At 35.9% G+C, this 13149-nt stretch overlaps 1 long non-coding RNA gene across 1 annotated transcript in view; it reads left to right on the forward strand.

Annotated features, from left to right (window-relative positions):
* The window catches only part of LOC126184700 (uncharacterized), a 49627-nt gene that overhangs the window by 692 nt on the left and 35786 nt on the right, over positions 1-13149 (forward strand). Inside the window, exon 2 of the long non-coding RNA XR_007536863.1 lies at positions 9793-9876. This is a non-coding gene — a long non-coding RNA (uncharacterized LOC126184700). The remainder of the gene's footprint in view (positions 1-9792; positions 9877-13149) is intronic.

Genomic DNA, 13149 nt, shown 5'->3' on the forward strand with positions numbered 1-13149 from the left:
TGACACGTACCTGCGTGCACGCGTGTGTGTATATGTGTATTATTTAGCGGTTTTGTTTTGACATAGCTTGATTGCTTCTGCACGAGATTGCCTGGCATGCTACTACATACTAGCTATAAATTTCAGAACAGTCTACACAGCTATGTATGATAACCAGCAGATGGCTGCTTTGAGTTTTACCGTCATAACAACATACATGTCGCCTGGAGTGCCTGTTAAAGTGTTCCCATAATGATGGTAAACTGGCCAGGAAGATAAAAACTCGCAAATCGTTTGAGAACCACTCATTTTCCAATGCCAACAATAAAAGAAATACTGAAATGACATCCCACATTATTTTTTTAAAAAAATCTGGAGACAGTTACGTAGTGCATAATAAAAACATTAACAGATGTTGTAAGATAAGAGAAATGCTAAGAACTTAAAATCAGAAGTAATTGTATTGTAAAAAGATATACTTACATGAATATATTAACATAATAAATATTGTCTGGCAACCAAACCCAAACTGTAGAGTTATCCAAGATCTTAAGTTCGGTCTAATGTTTTGTATTATTAGTTACAATATACAAGTTTCTGCATGCTCCAGAAATTTTCACTGAACTGATATTAAACCTATGGCAGTACAGTATGTGAGATATGTTTTGCTCAAAGGGTAACTCAAAGCAGCAAAATAGACACACCATAAGCCAGCACATGGCAGTTGATACAGGGCACCCTGTACCATTAATTATTCCTATTCCCCTCCAACCCGCCCCCCCCCCCCCCTCCAGCCACTTGTAGTATCCAGTACTGTCACACTCAACATATTGAACTTTGAAGCAGACTAGCCCACCACTCACAACCCACCATCTTTCATTCCTTTCTGATAAGAGGCTCAGAATAGTATTCAGTTTTCTGCATGGCCATAAAAGTGTCTGTGAAGTTCATGAGTTAACAGAGATAGTTTTTGGAGGTTTGTCAGCTATACACAGTGCTGTGAACCACCATTTATTCCATCTTATGTTGTAAAATCTGACGCAACTTGAATACAATAAAATGCAGTGCTGTAGCCCTTGGAAATTTAGACTTCTTAATAGACTTATGTGAACAGCATTGTCACTGGTAATCCAATAAATGATGTATTACAAGTTCATCTATTTGTGGTCATTTTTTTTTCCATGGTAACAACAAACAGCAAAATGTTTCATTATGTTGTTGTTCTACGAAAGGTTGGAAGAAGATAAAAGAAAACCATCTCAATTAAGACCTTGCCTGGGTTGACACTGCATTATTCCTATTTTGACACCAACCTGCATTGCTCAAGTATTCACTTGGCGGCATTGGCTCAATAATCTGACTCCAGTGGCACCAGGTATACTGTTTTACACCATTTACATCTTCCTGAAGTATTATAATATGATCTGTCCCAGTCCAAATTGAAAAATAAAGCAGCCATTTATTGTCACCAGTTATGCGTCTGACTTCAACAGTAGAATTGCAAGGAGTCAAAATACTTGAAAGTGGCATTCGATAACTATTGAACTTGATCAAAAATTCAGTTCCTTCCAAGAATTAATAATTTTTCATTTGCTACAATCAAAATCACAAGTTACAGAGATGCCTTGCTTCTGTGGTGTTCCACAGCAGAGTGTATTTCACTTTTGTATAACTCAGTCTTTATGAAATTGACAGTGAAGTATCTAGGCTGAAAATTGTTTGCTTAAGACCTATTCCTACCAAATGTCTGAACCACTCAGAATAGTATGAGCATCAGTTTGAAGACAAGTAGGCTGGATGTGTGCAAAATGGGATGAACAGGTGAACTTAACCCAGCCCACTCACTAAAACCTACCTTCCTAAACAGAAGGTGAAAGTCGAGGTAAAAAATTTCTTCATACTCCTAAGAAAGTAGCAGTTTCTTTTGACAACACATAATCAGAATTGTGAAAATGAAGGACTGCCATACTGAAAGCTGTAAATGTTAACATTCAAGAGTGAGAACATTACTTTATCAGTATTAACATAAGTGAAGAAGTAAAAATCATAAGTTATGTTCTTGTATACCCCTGTTGTGCTATCTCACTTGGAATGCAATGTATTGATGTGTATTATACTCAATCTGTGACATCTACATGAATTAATTATTGTGCAAGAGATGAAACAAATAGGCCCAGTATTCACAGATAAACTACATTTGTGATGTTGAAAAGCGTATGTTGGTTTAATACCACTTGGTTAATACAGAGCATCAAGAGGAAGTGGACAGAGTTTGACACTCCCACCCCCCCCACCCTTTTACAGTAGTTCACTAAATGTAAAATTTTCAGCCGAGCTTCAGGAAAATAAATTACCGGGAAAACTAAGGGTCTTGAGAATGCCAAGGAATTCTAGAAAGTTACTAACTATACCCATGATACCTCACAGTTGGTTTGATGGCTAGCCATCGTGAATACCCTTGTGGTTTGACTGCCTGTACAAAAGGTGAAAAGAAGCTGAAAATCCACATACAGAAAAAAAAATTAAAATACTGTATGAAATGTAGACATTACTCTGATTCCTCCCCCACCCAATGCCATTCCAAAGACACACCAATAATGAAACATTTTGAACAACACCCTAATGCAGGAACAAACTCTGGTTCATCCATAACCTGCCCCCCCCCCCCCCACCCATAAAAAAAATAGTCCCTTGGAATTGAACTGTGTAGCTGTAACTACTCTTGCACAGTGCACAGAAATTTAGCAAGTCAGTACAAATCATAGCATTATTAAGAGAAATGTGTACAAAATGACAGTGTAAAGCAGTTTTGTAAACATAGTCTACAGATTTGTTTATGCATAGCAGAGATGCTTCAGACTTATTGCTGTTTTACTTTTTACTAGCAGTCACTTTTAGCCATTGGTGTGCCAGTAACTGCATCGTACATATTCAGTTCTCACGGTGTCCCAGCACGACAAGACTTTTGAACCATATTTACTTCATACGTGAATTATCTTCAAATTTAATGCACTCAGTAATAGTTTCATAGTACATCATTTGCAAACAAGAATATAAATAACTTTAAAGATATGTTTCTCATGGTGCTAACAGGAGGGAGAGGGCGGGTGGGGTGAGAGGGAATAATACAAAACAAAAATATGTGGTAAAAACTGTTGTAATGCCTTGTATAAGGAACTATGGGAGGTATACCTATATGTACTATAAATTAAATTGCCCCAATGTATTTTTTTCTGTCTGTATGTAAAGGCAAAGCTCATTATCTACTGTAGGACTTTTAATACTGGTATGGCTTTCACTAATAAACAGATTGGTTCATGAGGAAGGGTAGTGTTGCCAGGCTCTGTCCTATGAGCCTAAATCATGCACTCTGCACTTTTAACACATTGACTGACATAATACTGTTGTTGGCCACAGCAAATTTTCTCACCTGATGCCTTGGTATACAGCATTGTGGCAGTCAACATACTGAACTTTGAAGCAGACTGGCCCACAACTCACAACCCTTCATCCTTCATTCCTTTCTGATAAGAGGCTCAGAATAGTGCCATACAAGTCATCTGGCTCCAGATACCTGTGCAAAACCGGGGCGGGTTGCTAGTATGAAATACACTATGGTCGCACATATGGATGTTACAACTAGAAGCTGGCATGCATTTTTGTTGAATATTGTAGGCAAGGAATGTATTGAGTCAGATCTGAGTGTTATTTGTTCCAAGTGTGTGACATTTTTTAAATACAAAGGAGACTTAGATTTCAGTAGTTGAAAAATGAATTTACTGTAAGCTGGAGTTTAGGTGACAGTAGCAGGCATCACATTAAATGCCAGATTTCATAGTAGAAGAAACTATACATAAGTTTCAAATTACGGAAATTAGCTGGTTTTGTGTTCCATGGATTATTAGGATGATTAAGCTTGATTATGTGGAACGAGTCAGTCTTTATTCACATTACACATTCATTTGTAAACATGGCTAGATGCTGATCATTTACAAGGATTTTTTATTTAAAAAAGATCAGGTTGGGTTAATGTTTGCTCATTGTCTTTTATAGTTTACAAAAAGGGAAATTTTGCTGTGGAATAAGAGTTGTCCAGGAGAAACTTTTTCAGTTTGTTTTTATTTGTCAGACATCATTGGGTTAAGTGATCAAAAATTTTGGATGTAGTATTATGCACCCCTTTACTGGTAGAGGAAACCTTATGTGGATTAATGAATGTCATTTTTCTACTGGTATTGGAATAATTACCATTATTGTTCCTTTTGATCTGAAGTGAATTTTTTACAACATACTTTGTGAGGAAATCTACTATATAGCAGTAGTCAAAACACCTAACTCCTTAAACATATGTGGGATAATGGTAGGTGAGTACCACATATTATCCTTACAGTGAGTTTTTGAGCTATGAAGACTTACTTTCTTAAAGATGGGTTACCCCAGAACATAGCCCCATATGACAGTACTGACTGAAAATGCCCAGAAAATATCAGTTTACCAATTTGCCTCTCCCCAAGATTGACAATGATTCTTAGTGCACTTGTGGCTGAAATAAATTGTTTTATGAATTTCAAACTGTTTTTTTCTCCAGTTTACATTCTTATAAAATGGACACACAATTTAAAAAAAAAATTCTACCTTATTTACTATTTCAACATGTATTACACTTATTGTTGGTGTAGAAGAAGATTGGGAAGGAGGGACAGGTCATTCAGAGCCCAGGTTGAGAAGGACCCACCTGTCCCGATGACGAGGGGAGATGTTGCATTTTTCCGTGAATTGTACAGGAAAAGAAAGGTGCAGCCACCACTTCTTAGAATATCATTTCTGCCCCCCTGTCTCTGTTCCTTTGGTAGTGTTGGGATTGTTCCACAGATGTCTTGGTACTCAATCATTTTGTGATTGACATCGTAATTACTGAGTGAGTTGGCGCAGTAGTTAGCACACTGGACTTGCATTCGGGCGATCGTCAGTTCAAACCGCATCCGACCATCTTGATTTAGGTTTTCCGTGGTTTCCCTAACTTGCTGTAGGCAAATGCTGGGATGGTTCCTTTGAAAGGACACAGGTGACTTCCTTCTCCATCCTTCCCTAATCTGATGGGACGGATGACCTTGCTGTTTGGTCTACTACCCAAAATCAACCCACCAGACAACATCATAATCAATGTTGTAAGCTGTATTTAGTAGTTCATTTATCACCTAAGAGTTATTTTGGCTTGACTGGGTATTTATCTCTAAAAGCCATAGTTTTAACATTTTTATATTTGGTCGTACTTCTTTTAAGCTTGAACATCGGCAAATTGTATTTCAGTGTATTCCTGAAGTGAATCAATGTTGTAAGCTGTATTTAGTAGTTCATTTATCACCTAAGAGTTATTTTGGCTTGACTGGGTATTTATGTGTAAAAGCCATAGTTTTAACCTTTTTTATATTTGGTCATACTTCTTTTAAGCTTGAACATGAGCAAATTGTATTTCAGTGTATTCCTTCATTTATTTTAATTCCTAGAGTTGTAGTGGATTTCCATTCCTGCAGACAAGGTGTTTTTTTCCCCTTCTATATAAGGCTTTTCCATACTAACTAAATGTAAGCAGTATCTTAAGATTAAATTCACTTCTCATTTTAATCAGTATTTCGTAGATTGTGTAACACAACAATATACAGCAGCACTCTGCAGATACAAGACATACACAGGAGAGCCTGAAAAAATATCTTAATCTTCAAGTAGCTGTAATCCAACCACACATTAACTAGCAGTATTCCTTCATTAGTCTCATATGGTACGAGGGCCGATCAGTAACTAATGCCCCACAACTTTTTCTCAGAACATATTTATTCCCAAGAGTTAGAATTTGGTGACATTATCAGTAACGTTTCTTTTATATGTACTATTTTTCTATGTAGTCTCCATCATGTTCTATGGTCCAATGCCAAGTGTGTGTTTTCCCTGTTGATAAAGGCTCTTGTCCTGTGTGTAGATGTGATTTCATTGCAGAATTACACACACACACACACACACACACACACACACACACACACACCTTTAGGAAGTGTGTTCCACAACGAGAAACCATGTCTCACAAACAGGTCAAAGTCAAGCTGCACCAATACGAGCTAAAGGGCAAACGAGGCAGTGATGTTCCAACACAATTTGGTGATGTGCTCTCTAGTTCTGAGACTTGGGTGTGGACATGCATTATCATATAGGATCAAGATGTCTTTTGGATTTTTTTTTTAGACTGAACGTGTTGGAAACAGTTCTCCTCATAAGCCTCTGAATTAATGGTTAATACTTTCGGCAACACATCCAGAGAATGATACCATTACTATCACAAAAGACTGTCAAGTCTTTGCCAGTAGAGGGAGCTGCCTTGAATTTCTTCTTCTTTGGTGACTGCAGGAGGTGCCACATCAGTGACTGCATTTTTGTTTCTGCGCAAAAGTGGTGCACCCAGGTTTCATCATCTTCAGCAATCTGTGAGAAAAAGGCTTCTCTACTGGGCTTAATCTGCTCTAACAGTTCAGATGAAATGGCTATTCTTTGAATCATGTGATCCGTTGTGAGCATTTCATGGAACCCACCTTGATTATACCTTTGAATCTCCAAGAGTCTGTCATTGCACACTCACTTCAAATGCTCACCGATAGCTGTAGAGCCAAATGTCAAGTTGTATTGTGCTGACCTGCATGAGTAATGGCAACTGTGCGATTTTCCATCTCGGGAGCAATGGCAGTGACAGGGTGTCCCAAATGTATGTAGAGCTGTGTTTCTGGACTTACGTAAGGTTTAACTCTCTCTGCCTCTTGCCCAACACTACTCTTGTAAGCTGCACCATTACCACACATGGCACACAAACATGTATGGATGTTCACCACTGTTTCTTTTTCAATAATCAAGAATTTAATTCTAGTGTGTTGGTTGTAGTGAGTGTATAATGGGTAGTATTTAGATGTTTCACTACGACTCTGCCATATGTCGGGACTGTTGAGAACATTGCACTGTATTGGGGCGTTATTTATTGAACAATCCTCACAGTTTGGAGATATGGATCAGTAAAGAGAGAAGTGTGTTAAATATGGCACAGACATATTGATTTGTAATGTAAGCAGTATGTAGAATGTAGTTTATTCGTCTAATAACATACAGTTACAAATCAAAGATTTTTGTACTGGAGAAACATCAGATTACTTTAATAAAAAAGGTTATAATAACTAACATATTTAAGCAGGCATTTCTGAATTTTTAGACATGAACAATTTAACAAGAACGTATATAACACTTATGGTCATTTTGCAGCTTGCAATAAATTTTATGCAATATATTAACAATTTATTATAGAATTGCTGCTTCTCTTTTCAAATTGCCAAACTGTCCTGCATGAATGCTTCAATTGAATAACAACATTTTTTCACTGGTGTATTAAATAACAATCTTTTTAGTGGGTCAAACAGATTTGTGTTATTTAATTTGTTGTAAATTTTTAATCCTTTTACAATGGCGTTTGAGTGTAAAGTTCTCAATTATAAGAGAGAAATTTGAAGCTGTGTCTGTGACGAGTACTGTAATTGTGATTGAAATGAAAATTATCAAGTGAGTTTTAATTTTCATACATGAAGATAACAATTTCGTAGATGTACAGAGAAGGAATGGTTAGTATTATTAATTTTTTTAAATAATGGGCGACATGATGTTCATTTTTGGGCTAAACACGTTTCTTATTATCCCCTTTTGACGATTACATAATCTAGGGCTATTCCTTAAGTTTCCCCAGAAAATTCTTTGGTATCCAATTACGGTCTCAAAGTAGCTGTGGTAGATTATCTTCCTGGTGTTCATAAGGGTGAAACCAGATAAGACAATCATCACATAAGCTAGGCTGTTTAGTTTGTTTGCTAAGAAGTCTACATGTGCCTTCCAATTTAAATTTTTGTCCAGATTTAGACCTAGAAATTTTACATAACCTGCTTCAGTCATTTCCTTGCCGTGCACTATTTTTATGGGGGATGCTGATGGTGTTTTAGCACTGACTGCACTAATTGTGTTTTTTTTTTCATTGAATTTTAATCCATAATTATTTCCCATTATATTTTCCACAGTATTGTGAATTTGTTCTAAATTGTCATTTTCAATTAAAACTGAGGTGTCATCTGCGAATAAAATAGAGCGAACATCAGTGCATAAAGGTAAATCATTTAGGTACAGCAGAAAAAGAAAAAGACCCTAGAATTGAGCCTTGTGGGACCCCTGTACAAATCTTTTTCCAGTCCAAGAATAAATTTTTTCCATTTGAATTTAGAATAACTATCTGTGTTCTTTCTGACACATAAGATTTGAACCACTGCAATGCCCTGTCCATAATCCCATATCTCTCTAACTTGTGTAGAATTAGTAAGTGGTTGACAGAGTCCAAAGCTTTGGCCTAGATTAGGTTGAAAGATGACAGTTCAGTTATGATCTGGCAAAGTCAACGTATATAATGCCATGAAAATAACAAAATTTCTTGGATTTGTGTGTGTATTGTGCATATTAGTTTTAGATAGATAAATGCTGTACGTCTGTCATTTTGATGCAAGCAGACTGCCTGTATTGATAGGTTCAGTATTAGTAGAAACCTTTTCCACTTGTAGAATTTTTTCAAATTATCAGTTTTGTAGGTGTTTCACATAATTAGTTAATTCTGTCAACAATTGTTATGGCTATGCGTCAGTTATTGCTACTAATCTGAGTGTACGTATACATGAGTTAACTACAGGAAAAATAATAATAGGCTATAATAAAGAATGATTTACTTTGCCACTAAATGTTCAGTCATATTCAAGACAATTTCTGCTTGGCTAAATTTTCTTGTGTTGTGAAACATGGGAAAAAGCACAAAGTGCAGTGTTTGGTTGGACTTAAAATTAAGTTAAATTTTTGAGGATAAGGCCATTTTATATTTATGAAAGAATGGACTGTAGACTGCATAGCTCTGTATGTTACAAATACCATCTCTGTTCTGCTTTTCTCTCAATACAGCTTATGTGTAACACTCTAGCAGATATAGTTCTACCTTTTTATTTGTAACATTATCATTGATTGCTACAGGGTGTATTTTACATTCCACAGCTAATTACACAGCAAAAGCAGTTAACTTTTACTGATACACTGGCAAAGTTTTTGTAATTGTACCTGTGCTGCTCAGATGTCTCTGTCCTGTAATTACAGGCTGATAGCTGTTATAAAACATCTGTCGTTTTGCTTATTTTGGTTTCCATCACTTCCAACTAACAGTGAATACAGGAAGTTAATGTCTTTCCTACAGGCAGAACTTTTATGAAACAGCTTGTCGCCCCATTGCTGAGCTGACTCTTTCTTCTGTTTTTCAGTTTGAGCATTTCACAACAGAGAAAGTAATATCTAAGTCTTAAATCACTTAACATTTGAACCCTAAAAAAATAAATAAATGAAACATTTCAGACCTCCCCATCCCCTTTTTTGTTCAAGAACCAATTAGTCTCACTTTTGTTGATGTAAATCCTCTTTCATTTAGATGAAAAGCCTTTTGATACATCTTCCACAAGTAAAATGACTGTTATTTGGAATTTGTTTCAAATGTTATTTGACTTAATGAGTGCAGCATTGTGTGATAGAAGTGAAACAGTAGCACTTTCTGTTTGCACAAACAGTTTTGCATGGAAACAGATGGTCATCGAAATACAGATTTAATTGTATTACCACTGTGTAATATGTTATAATTTTTATGAAAGTCAGGACGACATTAATGTTATTTTTCTGTAGTGAATAACTGAAGAATTGAAACACATTTTGTTGCAGGGACTGTCGAAAATATTGCAAGATCGAAAGCCACTCCTTCATGTGTTTGAACACGTGCACTTAATTGGCAGTGAAAGCTTGTTGGTAAGTCTCAACTTGAAAACTTTATTTTCAAATGTAATTTTCGTTTTTGCTGCAGTTTTTGAGATAAACATAACAGCTTTCGAGAAGCCTTTTGCTGTTTATTAGTTTCCCCCATTTTGTGTAATTCATTTTGACAATCAGCATTAATTGTAAGAAGTCATTCCACCTCATATTGGAAATACACACATCGGGCTTTATTAATATCCTTCCATTCTCATTAATGTATGTTTGTGAATGCATAGTTTATAATTGTACAGATTATTAGTTACATACCTATTTTATGATAAGCTTAAACTATAAAAATATAAATCTATGAGTGCTTGTGATATAACTTGCATTCTTTTTGATAGATGAATAATGTGTGCACCTCAATAAATTAGGCTGATGGCATCGGTATTTCAAGCCATACATTTCAGAGCAGAACCAAGCACCAAATGTCACATTTCCACAGCATAATATTATCCATGGAAAGATTTCACAGCCATTGAAGGCTTGAAGGCATTGAGCTTTAAAGTTATTTTTTATTTGATTTCTTCCGGATTTCTCATGCTGCCAGTATAACACACACCTTTAAATTTTAGTATAAAAGACAAACTTTGGGATAACTATGCTTGTAATTAACACAGTAATTATTTTTCTGTCATGGATTTCACAAAAGGTCCTCATTCTGAAATTCATTACTGTTGAATGACGTAGGGGTCACCACTCTGCCATGTCAGATTTTGCTCAAATTTTGTGTGCACATTTCCTAAATGATCAAATGAAGGCATCCAAATTTATAGCTCATAAAGTTCAATACTTTGTGAGTAATTAACTCATAACCCTAGAGTGGTCATGCTCTTTAATGTTACAGGAGCAGGCGCACGGTGTATTATGTTCACATTGATAATTAGTGGCTATTTCATATTTGTTAACATTGTCAGCAGAGATAAGTGATCTTTCACAGTTTTTTTATATGGGGTATTGAAACTCTTCCAAGCCAAGATTGCTAATAAATTTTTACGGTATAACATGGTTAGTGTGAACTCGCTATTAACACGAAAAAAATATTGACTTGGCAGGAATACATTAGTTCTTATGAGAAGTTTTATCAGTCAACAAGAAATTCAGTTAAGATGGATTACAGACTTTTTTTAGTCTCTAGTGTAGTTAAATTTCATTATAACAGAAACTATTAATGTTACAGTTTTTTTAAGCATCATGAATGCAAGAAATGTAACTACAAATCTAACAACCCATTGTCGACTCGTTTCTAACATATTGTAGGTCGGCAGCCACAATTATCTCCTCAACAGTCAGCATAATAATAAATAAATTCAATAATGTGTGCATTAACATTTAGAAATATATTTGATGCCAGATCTTCTTTTAGTCATAGCCAGATCAAGTTAGAATACTGAATAAAAGTCTAGAAACGGTAGCACGTGAAACATGGCGAAGAGGATTAGGATTAGATTAGATTAATACTTGTTACATAGATCATGAATACGACACTTCGTAATGATGTGGAACGTGTCAGGTTAATAAAAGATGTCTGTACAAGATATTACATTACACAAAATATTGCATGACACTAATTTTTTTCCCCCTTAATTTATATCTAAAAATCCAGCCAATGAGTAGAAGGAGTTGTCATCTAGAAATTATTTTAATTTATTTTTAAATGTTAGTTGGCTATCGGTCAGGCTTTTGATGTTGTTTGGTAGGTAACCAAAGACTTTTGCAGCAGCGTAATTTACCCCTTTCTGTGGCAAAGTCAGATTTAACCCTGCGTAGTGAAGATCATCCTTTCTCCTGGTGTTACAGCTATGCGCACTGTGATTACTTTTGAACTGGGATGGTTTATTAATAACAAATTTTGTAAGTGAATATATATACTGTGAGGATCCCTAGATCCTTAAATAGATGTCTGCAGGATGACCGTGGGTGGGCTCCAGCAATTATTCTGATTACACGTTTTTGAGCAATGAATACTTTTCTACTCAATGATGAATTACCCCAGAATATGATGCCATACGAAAGCAGTGAATGAAAGTAGGCATAGTAAGCTAATTTACTGAGATTCTTATCACCAAAATTTGCAGTAACCCTAATAGCATACGTAGCTTAACTCAGACGTTTCAGCAGACCATCAATGTGTTGCTTCCAGTTTAACCTCTCATCAGTGGACACACCTAAAAATTTTGAAAATTCTACCTTAGCTACAGACTTCTGTTCAAAGTCTATATTTATTACTGGAGTTGTGCCATTTACGGTAGAGAACTGTATATACTGTGTTTTATCAAAATTTAAAGAGTCCGTTTGCTGAGAACCACTTAATAATTTTGTAAAAAACATCATTTACAATTACATCACTTAGTTCTTGGTTTTGGATGTTATTACTATACTTGTATCATCAGCAAAAAGAACTAACTTTGCATCTTCATCAATGTGGAATGGTAAGTCATTAATGTATATCAAGAACAGTAAAGGACCTAAGACCGAACCCTGTGGGACCCTGTACTTGATAGCCCCCCCCCAGTTTGAGGAATCAGCTGTTGTTTTAACATTACATGAACCACGTATTTCAACTTTCTGCATTCTTCCAGTTAAGTATGAATTAAACCATTTGTGCACTGCCCCACTCAAACCATAATGATTTAGCTTATCTAAGGAAACAGACAGCTCTAAATGTACAGGTAAAGCTTAAGATTCTAAATGAAGTGGACCATGTACAAAGAAAACAGCAACTGCAGAGTAGTTTGGAATGCCAAAATTTACTTTATGTATGATGATTAAGAATCAAGAAAAAATCCATTTATGCTCCTGCATCAGGTTCTGGAAACAAATCTAAATGACTTCATAGTGCTATGTATGAAGACATCGAGACTTTACAGCTAGAATGGTTCAGTCGTATACATGCATCTAACATACCTGTAAATGGCTCTATGATTCAGTCCAAAGCAAATGCGATTGCCAGAAACATAGGCATCAAAGACTTCAGTTGCTCTGCTGGTTGGCTGCATTGGTTGTGAAAGACAGATTCAATTTCATCTGGATATATGATGAAAGTGCGAACAGCAGATTGCAGGAATTCGACCGAGAAATGTATGCCTCGTCTTATGTATTCAATAACGATGGAACTGGAATTTACTACAAACTTTTTCCAAATTGCACCTTGGGGATAAAAGGTGATAAGTGACATGGAGGAACACACAGCAAACAACCTGTAGCTGTTTTCCTTGTATGTATTGCAGATGGCAGTGAGCAGTTTCGTCCTTGGATTATCGATAA

This window comes from Schistocerca cancellata, chromosome 4 (assembly GCF_023864275.1).
Source record: "Schistocerca cancellata isolate TAMUIC-IGC-003103 chromosome 4, iqSchCanc2.1, whole genome shotgun sequence".
Taxonomy (NCBI): Eukaryota; Metazoa; Arthropoda; class Insecta; order Orthoptera; family Acrididae; genus Schistocerca; species Schistocerca cancellata.